Source organism: Nelumbo lutea, chromosome 4 (assembly GCF_056320005.1).
Source record: "Nelumbo lutea isolate HS-2025 chromosome 4, American lotus-T2T, whole genome shotgun sequence".
In the NCBI taxonomy this organism is placed as follows: domain Eukaryota; kingdom Viridiplantae; phylum Streptophyta; class Magnoliopsida; order Proteales; family Nelumbonaceae; genus Nelumbo; species Nelumbo lutea.
Window position 1 is genome coordinate 101,056,835 of NC_142687.1, and position 13,452 is coordinate 101,070,286.

The 13,452-nt window shown below is 41.5% G+C and overlaps 1 protein-coding gene across 1 annotated transcript in view; it reads right to left on the reverse strand.

Moving 5' to 3' along the window:
* Positions 1 to 13,452, reverse strand: part of ABCI13 (non-intrinsic ABC protein 11) — a 73,917-nt gene that overhangs the window by 42,296 nt on the left and 18,169 nt on the right. The window lies entirely within an intron of this gene.

The window sequence follows — 13,452 nt, forward strand, 5'->3', positions numbered from 1 at the left end:
AAATGAAAAGGTCTAGTAAGAGAGGATTCATTTGTAAATTGGATCTTGAAAAGGCCTATGATTTGGTGGACTGGAAGTTTCTATTAGAGGTTATGCAAAACTGTGGGTTTGGGGACAAGTGGTGTAATTGGATCTTTGGGTGTATTAGTACTTGTCACTACTCTATTTTGGTAAATGGTATGGTGAGGGACTTTTTTCCAGCTTGCAGGGGTGTCAGGCAAGGGGATCCACTCTCACCCTTCCTTTTTACCTTAGTAGCTGATGTGATTAGTAGGATCATTACTAAGGCTGACAGCGAAGATGCCATTAGGGGTTGGAAAATAGGGAGACACCAAGTTCCCGTCACCCACCTTCGGTTTGCAAATGACCTAATGATCTTTTGTGAAGGAGGTATTAACGAAAAGGTAGCAAACCTAAAGGAGCTAATAAAAGGTTTTGAAAGTATCTCTAACTTGAGAATAAATCTAGAAAAGAGCTGCATAGCGGGTATAAATTTGGAGGTAGGGGAGGTCGAGGCTATTGCGGAGTGTCTTGAGTGTTCCACTTCTGTTTGGCCTATGTCATATTTAGGGCTTCCTTTAGGGGCAAATCCTAGGGAAAGTAGATTTTGGACCCCAGTGATAGAAAAGTTTGAGAAGAGATTGGCCTCATGGAAGAGGAATTATATCTCTTTAGGAGGGAGAATTACCCTAATAAGAGCTACCTTGGCTAAGTTACCTACCTATTATTTATCTATTTTTAGGATACCAGTTAGGGAAGCTAGGAAACTGGAGAAGTTGATGAGAGATTTCTTATGGGAGCCGGGACAAGAAAAAAAGGATCACTTGGTTAATTGGGAAATTGTGTGCAGAAGTAAAGAAGAGGGGGGTTTGGGACTTGGGAGGGTAACTAGAAAAAATCAAACCCTGTTAGGGAAATGGTTATGGCGATGGCATTTGGAAAGAGAGAGATTGTGGCATGAGGTGGTGGGAAGCATTCATGGGAGGTCAGAGAATGGATGGGATGCTGGTGTATTGAGGCAAGCTAACCTAGCAGCACCTTGGAAGGCTATTCACAACACCCTTCCTCAATTCCTCAATTTTATCAGGTATGAAGTTTGTTCTGGCAACTCTGTCCTTTTTTGGGAGGATATTTGGGTAGGAGACACACCATTAAAGGATTTGTTCCCTTCGCTTTTTTCTATTTCTTTGTACAAAAAAGAGGTGGTCTCAAAATTTGTCTCACCTTTGGGAACACCCTTAGATCCTACTGGGGATTTTGGGTTTCATAGAGGTCTTAGGGATGATGAAATTGATTCTCTTCCTGCTTTGCTTGGTTGTCTTAATCAGGTTTGTTTGGATCCCTCCAAGCCAGATAAGAGGGTTTGGACTCCCAGACCCAATGGAACCTTCACTTGTGCTTCTTTCTTCAAGTCCATCTCTCACCTTTCTATTCACCAACCCTTTCCGTCAAAAGAAATTTGGTGTAGGCCAGTTCCCCCAAAAATTATGGCATTTTGTTGGGAAGTATTCCATGGGAAAGTTAACACTTTAGATAACCTACAAAAGAGAAGACCTTAACTCTGTATTTCTCCTAATTGGTGTATCCTCTGTAGAGCTCACGGTGAGGATTGTTACCATTTATTAATATCTTGTCACTTTTCTGCAGACCTTTGGGCTTGGCTACTTTCGTTGTTTGGGGGTAGTCGGAGCCTACCAGCAGAAGTTCACATGCTCTTCAACCATTCTACCTTTTACTGGCCTACAAAAATAGGGAGAATTATGTGGAGATGTGCTCGTGTTGCTTTGATTTGGACTCTTTGGGAAGAAAGAAATCTTATAATCTTTCAAGAAAAGGAAAGGAGCAGCCAGGATTTGAAAGACTGTGTGTTAAATAGGGCAATACATTGGCTAAAGACCTTGGAAATCCTTCATCAATTCTCCTTTAATGACCTCTGGAGAAATTGGTCAGCAGTAGCGAGGTGTTCATCTCTAAAGGACAAATCAATTACAAGCTGGTCTCCTCCATCCGAAGGCCCACTAAAGTTGAACTTTGATGGAAGTAGCATGGGTAATCCAGGTTTATCCGAAATGGGGGGTGCTTTGAGAAATGCGAAGGGAGAGATTTTGTTGCTTTACTCAGGTCCCTTGGGATTTGGGAACTCCATCAGGGCAGAACTCTTAACTGTTGTACAAGGAGTGCAATTTGCAAACCAGTTGAGGGTACAACAACTAATAATTGAGGGGGACTCCAAAGTGGTGGTGGGTTGGTTGAAAATTTCTGAAGAGGCTATGTGGCAATACAAGAATGGAATGAAGAAATTTAGTTGGTTGACAAGGAATATGTTGGTCACTGTACAGTGGGCGGGGAGATCAGCAAATACTTTGTCAGATATGTTAGCTAAGCAAGGGGTAAATAGGGAAGAATTATTTTGGGCTCAGTTGTGATTCTTGTTTTTCTTTCCTAGTTTACTTGTAAGATTCAAGGAGAGGCTGCAGCTCGCGCCTCTCGCTGGGATGATGTATGAACTCACTCTAAATTTGTTTCTGAATCAATAAACTTATTATTATTCATCAAAAAAAAGATCCTAGATAAAAATATTGATATAGACTCTTAACCTGAGCTGGACAGCATAGATCAATTAATGATAGCGTTGAATCTCTTAACACTACTTTAAGCCACTAAGTCATCTCACCTTTTTTTTATACAAAGAATTTATACAAAGAAATAGAATACAAAGAAGGAAATACCTCCTTTAAAGGTCGGTCACCAAGCCATGAGTCTCCCCAGACCTGAATTAAATTCCCTGAGCCAACATCATACCTGATGTACCTGAGAAACTGAGGGAGGAAGCTATGAATTGCTTTCCAAGGTGCTGCCAAGGTAGCTCTACGCAATACACCAGCGTCCCAGCCATTCTCCAATGTACCATGTATGCTTGCCACTACCTCAACCCACAAATTTTCTCTCTGAAGAGGCCATCTCCATAACCATTTCCCAAATAGAGCTATGTTAACAGATGTTATTTTATATATGTATAGTACCGTAGGGGTACTATTGTACTTTTCCTTTTCTTTATGTTTAGTTGTTGTCGCCCTAGTATAAATATAACAGAATGCGCCGCCTGCAGTATCTCTTTGGACTCTCAGTCCTCTTGTCTCTCCTCTCCTCTCCTCTCTCCCTTTCTCTCTTCTTCCTGTACAACATGGTATCAAAGCAGGACGTCCAGGTCTGAAGGGTGAAGTCAAGCAGTCTGTCTTTTCCTCTTCCAGCATGTAAAAGACTTTGTTTCGAGGGTGACAAACTTTCAGAAGTTATCATCTACTGTTCATCTGCTGTTCAGCTGCCCTGATGTTCGACTGAAGTAACCTTCTTTTACTTTGTTCTCATCTGCTGTTTGGCTGTCCTGATGTTCGACTGAAGTACCTTTTGTTTACTCTCTTCTCCTTTCTGGTCGTGTGCCTGTGCTGGACCTGTTCTAGGTCTGCCAATTGGATGTGAGGTGAGTTGCACCTCTTTCTTCTCCTTTTTTTGTGGGGTCCTTTGATCCCTGTGAAACCGTAGGTCGTAAGGACCTTGTTTATGTGCTGCAACAGCAGCTTTTTGGTGGACTGAAGGTCCGGAAGTTGAAACCATAGGTCGTAAGGACCTTGTTTATGTGCTGCAACAACAGTTTTTTGATGGACTGAAGGTCTGGAAGTGGCTGGTACCTTCTGTAACAACTATTTTAAGGTTGTGTTCCTCTTTTGGGTGTTGTTTTTTGAATCTGAAATCATGAGTGGTGAAGATTCTGCTACATCCGGAGTTTCCTCAACGCTGAATGGAATGAGTGGGGGTGTGGACCTATCCTTTCCCATGGCTGTTGTCCCTCTTGATGGTTTAAATTATTTAGAGTGGTCAAGAGGGATCAAGCTGTACATCACTGCAAGGGGGAAGATAGGTTATATTAATGAGAGAATAAAAGAACCACATTCTGGGAGTGCTGAATATGATAGATGGAATCAGGAAAACAGCATGGTTATGTCATCGCTTTTAATCTCTATGCAACCTCAAATAAGGAGGAATTTCATGTGGGCTGAGATCTAGGAACAAGCAAAATCAACATATTCGGAACTGCGACACTATGCAAAAATCTACCAACTACAGGCAGAATCGTCTACTTGTAAACAGAGGAAGAGGTGTCTATCTGTATATTACTCTGACTTGACTTCTGTCTGGAGGAGTTGGATCATTATCAGAGTGTGGAATGGAAGTGTGATGAAGATGCAAAACTGTACAAAAAACTCGTCTCCCAGCAGAGAGTGTTTGCTTTCTTACATGGTTTGAACCCTACATATGAGTCTATCAGGGTCCAGATCCTCGGTTCTAAGGATCTTCCATCAGTCCAGGAAGTTTATGCTCCTGTACAATCTGAAGAAAGCAGAAGGAATCTGATGAACAGTTCTGGTGGAGATGCAGTTGTATTCGCCGCGAAAGGGAGTGTTACTACTAGTGGAGGAAATTCTTCCAGGAAAGGAGAACTTTAGAAAAAAATGGATGACAAAGATAAATTGTGGTGTACTCATTGCCAGAAGCCCCGACACACCCGAGATACATGCTGGGATCTCCATGGAAAGCCGAAATGGGCTCAAGATCTGAATAAGAAGCAAAGTTCAGATGTGAATAAAAGGTCAAGACAGCAAGGTACAAAGAAACACACTATGGCCAACATGGCTACTCGAGAGAATCATCCCCCCATCCATACTGTGACTCAGACACATTCATCTGGATCTGACCCAAGGGAGGATATTATGAATTCCTTCCATGACCATTTAGAGCTCTATGGTAGAGCAATTCGTCAGATGGATGCTCTTCCCTCAACCTCATTTGTGTCTACATCAGGTAACTCTGCCACAGCTTTCCATGTTGCTTCTCATACCCTTGACTATCTATGGATCATTGATTCTGGAGAGTGAAAACACATGACTGGTACATCCTCTTACTTTCAAACCTATCACCTTTCTGGAAGAGACAAGGTGAGACTAGCCGATGGATCATATGCTTCCATAGCTGGTCAAGGAACCATCTCTCTTCCCCTTAGCCTTACCCTCTCTGATGTTTTACATGTTCCAAAATTTCCCATTAATTTGTTCTCTGTTAGTAGCGTTACTAATTCCTTAAACTACTCGGTGACCTTTTTCCCTTCTTACTGTGTGATCCAGGATCTGGCCTCGGGGAGGACGATTGGTAGAGGACGTATGGTTGATGGACTTTACATGCTGGAGAATAAGGCTGGTCTTCATGTTACAGAGTCTAAGAGTCGGTCCTGTAAGAGTCAAGTTTATTTATGGCATTGTCGCCTTGGTCATTTATCTTTTGAGTCTTTGCAAGTGGTGTTTCCAGATCTGTTTAAGTCGGTGTATGTTTCAGATTTCTCTTGTCAAACGTGTCAATTGAGTAAACATTGTAGAACTCATTTTCTTCCAAAAAATAGTAAATCTGAATTTCCTTTTCACATTGTTCATTCTAATGTGTGGGGCTCTGTTACTTTACCATCTGAGAGTGGTTACAAGTATTTTATCACCATCATTGATGATTATTCTAGATATACTTGGGTATATCCCATGCGAACTAGGGAGGAAGTACCAAAAATTATCCAAGATTTTTAGCGGATGGTCCTCACTCAATTTCAAACTGAAATCCAAAATTTTCAATCAGATAATGTGAAAGAGTATTTTCATAGTGATCTCACGGAATTCTTTGCTTCGCATGGTTCACTTCACCGTAGCTCTTGTGCCCGAACACCACAACAAAATGGTGTTGTTGAACGAAAGAACCGCCATCTCCTTGAAGTGTCCCGGGGTTTATTACTCCATATGAATGTCCCCAAACAGTTTTGTCTTGAGGTTGTCCTTTGTTATACCTACCTCATTAACCGTGTGCCCTCTCGTTGGTTAGAGTGCAAAGCCCCACATCAGCTTCTCTTCCCTAAGGCCCCTCTTCTTCCCATTCCTCCTCACGTATTTGGTTGTCGGTGCTTTGTCCAAAATCTGTCTCCCACTCGTGGGAAATTGGATTTTCGTGCTATTCCTTGCATATTCCTGGGGTACTCCTTCACTCAGAAGGGATACCGTTGTTTTGATCCTGTTTCTCGGAAATTCTATATTTCCATGGATGTCTATTTCTTTGAGAATGAGCTTTTTTTCCCTGTTTCTCCTCAGGGGGAGTGTAGGAATGAGGAGAAACTGGTTCAGCTCCCTCCTCTTCCTAATCCTCCGCCTATTTGTGTCTTCTTCCGTCGTCGCAAAGGCCAACCAAATTCAAGAGTTGTGGAGAATCCAGAAGTTGTACCTCCAGTGCCATCAAACTCCTCGAGGGCGGATCATACTCACTCAGGTACCTTGGTTCCCAATGATGTCCCTGACCCCATTACAATTGATACCTCTATTACTAATGACCTTGACCTTCCTATTGCTCACAGGAAAGGTGTTAGATCGTGCACCACTAAACACCCCATTTCCCACTTTGTTTCCTATGAGAACATTTCTCCCTCTTTTCGTGCATTTCTTACTTCCATTGACAGTGTCCCTATCCCTAAAAATGTGGTAGAAGCTCTTTCAGTACCTGAATGGACAGATGCTATGAAGGAAGAAATTAATGCCCTTCATAAAAATGGCACATGGGAACTTGTAGATCTTCCTAAGGGAAATGATCCAGTTGGATGTAAATGGGTGTTCACAGTCAAACATAGGATTGATGGCATGGTAGAGAGGTATAAAGCTCGTTTAGTGGCAAAGGGGTTTACTCAGGTGTACAGAGTTGATTATGCAGAGACCTTTGCTCCTGTTGCCAAGATGAACTCTATTAGAGTTCTATTCTCTCTTGCTGCTAACCTTGACTGGGATCTATATCAGCTTGATATCAAGAATGCATTCTTGAATGGTGACCTTGAAGAGGAAGTTTACATGATACAACCCCCTGGTTTTCAGGTTCAAGGCAATGAACAGAAGGTGTGCAAGTTGAAGAAGTCTTTATACGGGCCGAAACAATTACCAAGAGCCTGGTTCAGCAGATTCCATGTTGCAGTTCAGCAGAAAGGATACAAGCAATGTCAATCTGATCACACACTGTTTGTGAAAAGAGAAGAAGGTAAAATTGCTGCTTTGATAGTATATGTTGATGATATAATTGTCACTGGTGATTGGAAGGATGAAATCCAGAGGTTGAAGAGTTTTCTTGCCACACAGTTTGAAGTAAAGGATCTAGGACCTCCAAGATACTTCCTTGGAATTGAAGTTGCCCGCTCAAAAAGGGGTATCTTCATTTCCCAAAGGAAGTATGTCCTAGATTTACTCCAAGATACTGGAAAAATGGGAGTGAAGCCAGTTGACTCTCCCATTGATCCCAACCATAAATTAGGTAACAGCCAAGGTGAACCTATCAAGGATGTGAAACAATTTCAGAGACTTGTACGGAGATTGTTATATCTTTCTATGTCCCACCCAGACATTGCTTATGTTGTTGGTGTCCTTAGCCAGTTTATGCATGCACCTATGTCCACTTATCTTGAAGTGGCAGAAAGAATCCTCCGATATCTTAAAAGGTTTCCAGGTGCTGGCTTGTTGTTTCAAAGACACGAGCATTTGAAAGTTGAAGTGTATACTGATGCAGATTGGGTTGGATCTCAAAATGATAAAAAGTCTACTAGTGGTTACTGCACCTTCATAGAAGGAAACTTAGTTACCTGGAGAAGTAAAAAAGCAAAGTGTGGTGGCTAGATCCAGTGCTGAAGCTGAATGTTGAGCAATGGCTCGTGGAGTGGCTGAAAGTATGTGGACAAGAATCTATTGAGTGACTTGGGTTTTTCAGTGGATAGGCCTATGACCCTATTCTGTGATAACAAAGCAGCCATAAACATTGCTGCTAACCCAGTGCTACATGATAGAACAAAACACATCGAAGTCGACAAGCATTTTATCAGAGAGAAAGTCATCACAGGCGAAGTGTGTACTCCCTATGTCAGCTCTGAGGACCAACTTGCAGACATCTTTACAAAAGGACTACACTCAAGACATCATGATCTATGTGACAAGTTGGGCATGATTGATATCTATGTTCCAACTTGAGAGGGAGTGTTAACAGATGTTATTTTATATATGTATAGTACTGCAGGGGTATTATTGTACTTTTCCTTTTCTTTATGTTTAGTTGTTGTCACCCTAGTATAAATATAACATACTGCGTCGCCTGCAGTATCTCTTTGGACTCTCAGTCCTCTTGTCTCTCCTCTCCTCTCTCCCTTTCTCTCCTTCCTGTACAACAAGCTATATTCTTATTCCTTACATTCTCTAGACCTAAACCACCTTCTTCCTTTCTTTTACACAATCTCCCATTTTATTAAGTGGTCCTTTCTGGTCTCTCCCGGCTCCCAAAGGAAATCCCTCATAATTTTTTCTAATTTCTTTTCTTCTCTTGGTGGAATCCTAAAAACAGAGAGGAAGTAGATGGGTAGGTTAGCCAAAGTTTATTTTATCAGAGTGATACTACCTCCCAAAGAGATATAACTTCTCTTCCGAGCAGCCAATCTCTTTTTACATCTTTCTATAACTGGTTCCAAAACCTACTTTCCTTCGGGTTTGCACCTAGGGGAAGCCCTAAGTAGGTCAAAGGCCACGGGGTGATATGACATTCTAAGCAATTTGTTAACCTATGTAGAACCATCCCCTCCATATTAATCCATGCTATGCAACTCTTGTCCAAATTGATTTTCATGATTGACACTTTTTCAAACTTCTTGATTAGATTTTTCAATCTCCCAACTTTCCTGATGTCTCCCCCTTCACAAAAAATAATGATATCAGCTGCAAATTGGAGATGAATAAGTGGAACATTGTCTCTACCCACTCTCCAACCCCTAAAATCATCTTCTTTGTCTACCATAGAGAGGAGTCTAACACTTTTTCAAACTTCTTGATTAGATTTTTCAATCTCCCAACTTTCCTAATGTCTCCCCCTTCACAAAAAATAATGATATCATCTGCAAATTGGAGATGAGTAATTGGAACATTGTCTCTACCCACTCTCCAACCCCTAAAATCATCTTCTTTGTCTGCCACTAAAGTAAAAAGGAAGGGTGGGAGGGGATCACCTTGCCTTAACCCTCTACAAGCGGGGAAGAAGTCTTTTACCACTCCATTAACAAGGATAGAAAAATGACAAGATCGTACACACCCAAGCATCCAATTGCACCATCTCTCCCCGAACCCCCATTGATGCAAAACTTCTTTCAAAAAACCCCAATCCACCATGTCATAGGCCTTTTCTAAGTCCAATTTGCACACAAAACCTTCCTTCCTAGATCTCTTCATCTCCTCTACACATTCATTGGCTATTAGAATTTGATCAACTATTTCTCTCCCTTGAACAAAAGCTCCTTGATACTGACTGATGAGAGAAGGGAGAATTACTTTGATCCTCAATGATAGAACTTTAGCAATTACCTTTTTTTGGAATCAAGGCCAAGAAAGTTGCATTAACTCTAGGGCTAACAATATGTGTATTTGAGAATTCCTTAGAGACTTCAAGTAAATCATCTTTCGGCACTTCCCAACAATCCTGATAGAAAGCCATTGTAAATCCATCTGGGCCCGATGCTTTAGACCTAATCATGGAGAACACTGCCTTTCTTATTTCTTCTTCCTCAAAATCTCTTTCCAGCCAATTTGCTACCTCCTCATCTAGTAAAGGCCACTCCAATCCTTCTAAACTCAACCTTTCCTCCAGAGGTCTCCTGTAAAGGGATTTAAAGTGGTCCACAAAGATTCTAGCAATTTCATCCTGATTTGAGATTAGCTCTCCATTGATTTCCAACCTAGCCACAAAGTTTTTGTGCCTTCTTCCATTGGCAATCGCATGAAAGAATTTTGTATTCCTTCCCCTTCCTTTATCCATTTTTGTCTTGAATTTTGTCTCCAAGATATTTCCTCTCTCTTAAGAACTTCTTCCAATTCTTTCTTTGATTTCCATCTTAAATCCCTCTCTTCCGCACTGAGATTTCTCTCACTTTCCACATTGCCCAACTCTTCAATCTAGGAAATTAGAGTCAGTTTCCTTTCTTCTAACCTTCCAAAATGATCCCTATTCCACTCCTTTATTTTAGATCTTAATCTTTGCAATTTCTTATGGAATTTGATTCCTTCCCACCTTTTATTTTTTATAATTGAAATAATTTTATTAATCAGCAACAATAGTACAAAGTCCCCAAGGAAAGGCGTGAGTTGCAACCTCTCCGGGCTAGTTAAGTACAGATTTCCAAATTAATAACAACTTACATAGAAGCACAAAAAAGATCTTCCCTATAAACCCCATGTTTGGCTAAAGCATCAGCCAAAGAATTAGCAGACCTACTAACCCATTTTACCTCAACTCTCATATTGTTGGTTAACCAATTTACTTTTTTGATGAGATCTTTGTAGCCCTAGATGGTGGTATCCATGTTTAGGAGCCACCTTGTTACCACCTGAGAGTCCCCTTCAACTAGGAGATGCTCCACCCCGAGCTAGTTGGCGATCTAAATTCCTTGTACTGCAGCAAGGATTTTTGCCCTTGTGGAATCCCCCACTCCCACTGGTCCTGAGAATAGGGAAATTATGTTGTTGTCCTTATTTCTTTGGATACCCCCTATACCTGAAGGCCCGGGGTTGCCTTGGCTGCTTCCATCAAAATTCAGCTTGATGACACCTTCCAAAGGCGGAATCCATTCTGACAGAATTCTATCCTTCTTTGCTGAAGTGTTAGCTATTACTAGCCAATTCCTCCACAAGTCATCAAAGGAGAAGTCATCAAAGATATCCACAGTTTTCAGCCAATGGATTGCTCTTGTTAGGATACAATCCCTCATTTCATCTAACCCTCTTTCCTTCTCTAAGAAAATTCTTGCATTCCTTTCCTCCCAAAGAGTCCACAGAGTGGCTGCCCTGACACATTTCCACATGACCTTACCTCTTCTAGTGTGCCAAACAAAGACATATGGGTTGAATAACAAGCTTAAACCAGAAGGCATAGACCACCTACCTCCAAATAAACAAAGGCTCCACCTCCATATAGTTGTAGCAAAGGAACAGGAGATCAGCAAATGGAAACAGTCCTCATTCTCGGCCTTACACAAGGAACACCAATTTGGGGAAGACAAAGTGAGGGTCTCTTTTTCTGTAAATTTTCCAAAGTATTGATTTTCCCATAGAAGACTTCCCAGCAGAATACAGCAATTTTTAGGGGAATAGGTCGCGCCGAGACTTCTTTGACAGGGAATCCTTGGGAAATAGGGTTACAACTGAGGGATTTTAGAAAAGAAGAGCAAGTAAAAGTACCTTTTGGAAGAGGAATCCAAACCCTTTGATCAGAAGAAGTGAGGTCCAAGCAAACAGATTCTAGTAAATGAATTAGCTCAATAACACAATTCGACTCACCATCCCTTAACCCTCTACGAAACCCAAAGTCCCAGTTTAAAGATAAGGGGTTTAACGGGCTCGAGAGAAAAGTTGCAATTGGCTCATGTTTGTGAAGGGAAATGGAATAGAGCGAGGGGAAACAATCTTTGAGGGGTTGAGTACCCACCCAAAGATTGGTCCATAGACATTAGTTAATACATTGAATCAATCCTCCACGCTCTTGAATTTTAATGATATGGTATACCTACCTATCAATTCTTCCATTGCTTCAAGCACTTAATCCTTCCACAAGATCATTATACCCCCTGAAGCTCCCCAAGATGGAGCCTCAACCCATCTTATTCCTCTCGATCTCCACAAACTACTGATCAACCTTCAATCCAATTCTGTTAATTTGGTCTCTTGCAGCGTTACCACATCAGGATCCTCTCTTTTTATTAGGTCTTTTATCACACTCCTTTTCCTTGCGCTTAATACAAAAACACCTAGGCATTGGGCGAGGCGACTTCTAAAAATCGCCTAGTCACCTAGGCGTCGCCTTGACAACTAAGCCTTTGAGGCCCAAATTATGTTTCAAGGTACCCAGCCTATGTTTCAAAAGCCCAGGCCCATTTTTCTTATTACCCATCACGTGATTACTTAAAGTGCTATGTGATGGCTTATTAACCTTTGACCCTAATGGTTCAGTACTGTTCAAATCTGATACACCAGCTGGCTGACCCACCCCTTCTTTTGAAATTTGAGTTTGGGATTATTTCACATGTCGAGGTCCATTGGTCAGCGCCTCAGCATAAGACCAGCCATGTGTCTCATCCCTTTCTTTCCTTGCCTTATAAACTTCTTCCTCTTTTAGTTCACCTTTTCCTCTCCCCAGATTTTGCTTTGCCATTTCAGTGTAATTTCCTTTCTCCTTTCCTGCATCCACTTGACTTCTTCCACGTAACCATTCTTCTTCTACCTTCTCATCTTCTTCCCTTCTTCCCTTCCTCCAAAGCTCAGCTTCAATGGCTGTAACTAGCCAGGCTAAGTAAAAGGTTCCATCAACCAGTACCCTTACTGAACGTGGGATATCTTCCAAGTTTACATTACTCAAACATACTGCAGCTGAATGGAGGTTTTTAACAAAAAAGCTCTCTAACCTTGCTTTGCACAGATTTGCTATTGAGACAAAAACATCTGAAATCCATACGTGAAATGGTAGCCCCAAGATTCGAACATTTATTTTGTCCCTCACATGCAGTTCCTTAGAGTTAGAATGAGGAGTCCATTTTGAAAAAGTCACAGAGGCTGACTCCAATTGGCAACATATAGCCTGGAGTTCCATTTTCTCTTCTACTAACTCTAGAAGGGCCTTACACTTTTCAAAGGGGGTTAAAATAATAGTACTGTTTAACTTCAGCTTCTTTAGTAACTCTTCAGAAATTCTCCTCCAGTCCTTTGGTGGGGCTGTTAAGGTAACATAAATTTCTACTCCCAGTCATTTTTGTGCATGTTGCAAACCATTCAACAGTCCTTTGCTACTTGAGCCATGAGCTGCATTTCTGTTACCTCTTCTGGCAGCTCCTTCTGCTCCCTCACTGTAGAGTCTCCATAAACCCCCTGTGTTTCTTCTACTAGCTCCCTTCTACTTTCTTCTCTAGCTTCCTCCCATGTAATGAAAGTCTTTCAAAATCCCTGAAACTTCTTCCCAGCCATTCCACTTCTTACCTTCAGGGAAGCAGACCATCTGCTTTTTTCCTTCCCCAAAAAATTCCATAAGCACCACGTACCTTCCTTTAGGATTCTCCCTTCTTTCTGCTATATACCTCCTGCCATTAATCTCAATGGAATCTTTGTATTCAGACTTCCTACTCACCTGAACAGCATCTTCCATAAAAGTCCGAAACCACACCAATGCTTCTTCCCCTACCAGCAACACCATGGCCATATTAATTTCTCTGATTTTTAAAGCTTTCTTCCCTTTCACCCTGTAACTTTCAAATAGGAACTGCTTTGCTTCCACCCTTAGAGATCTTCTTCGAACCTCAGTCTGCTGAAACCTCCC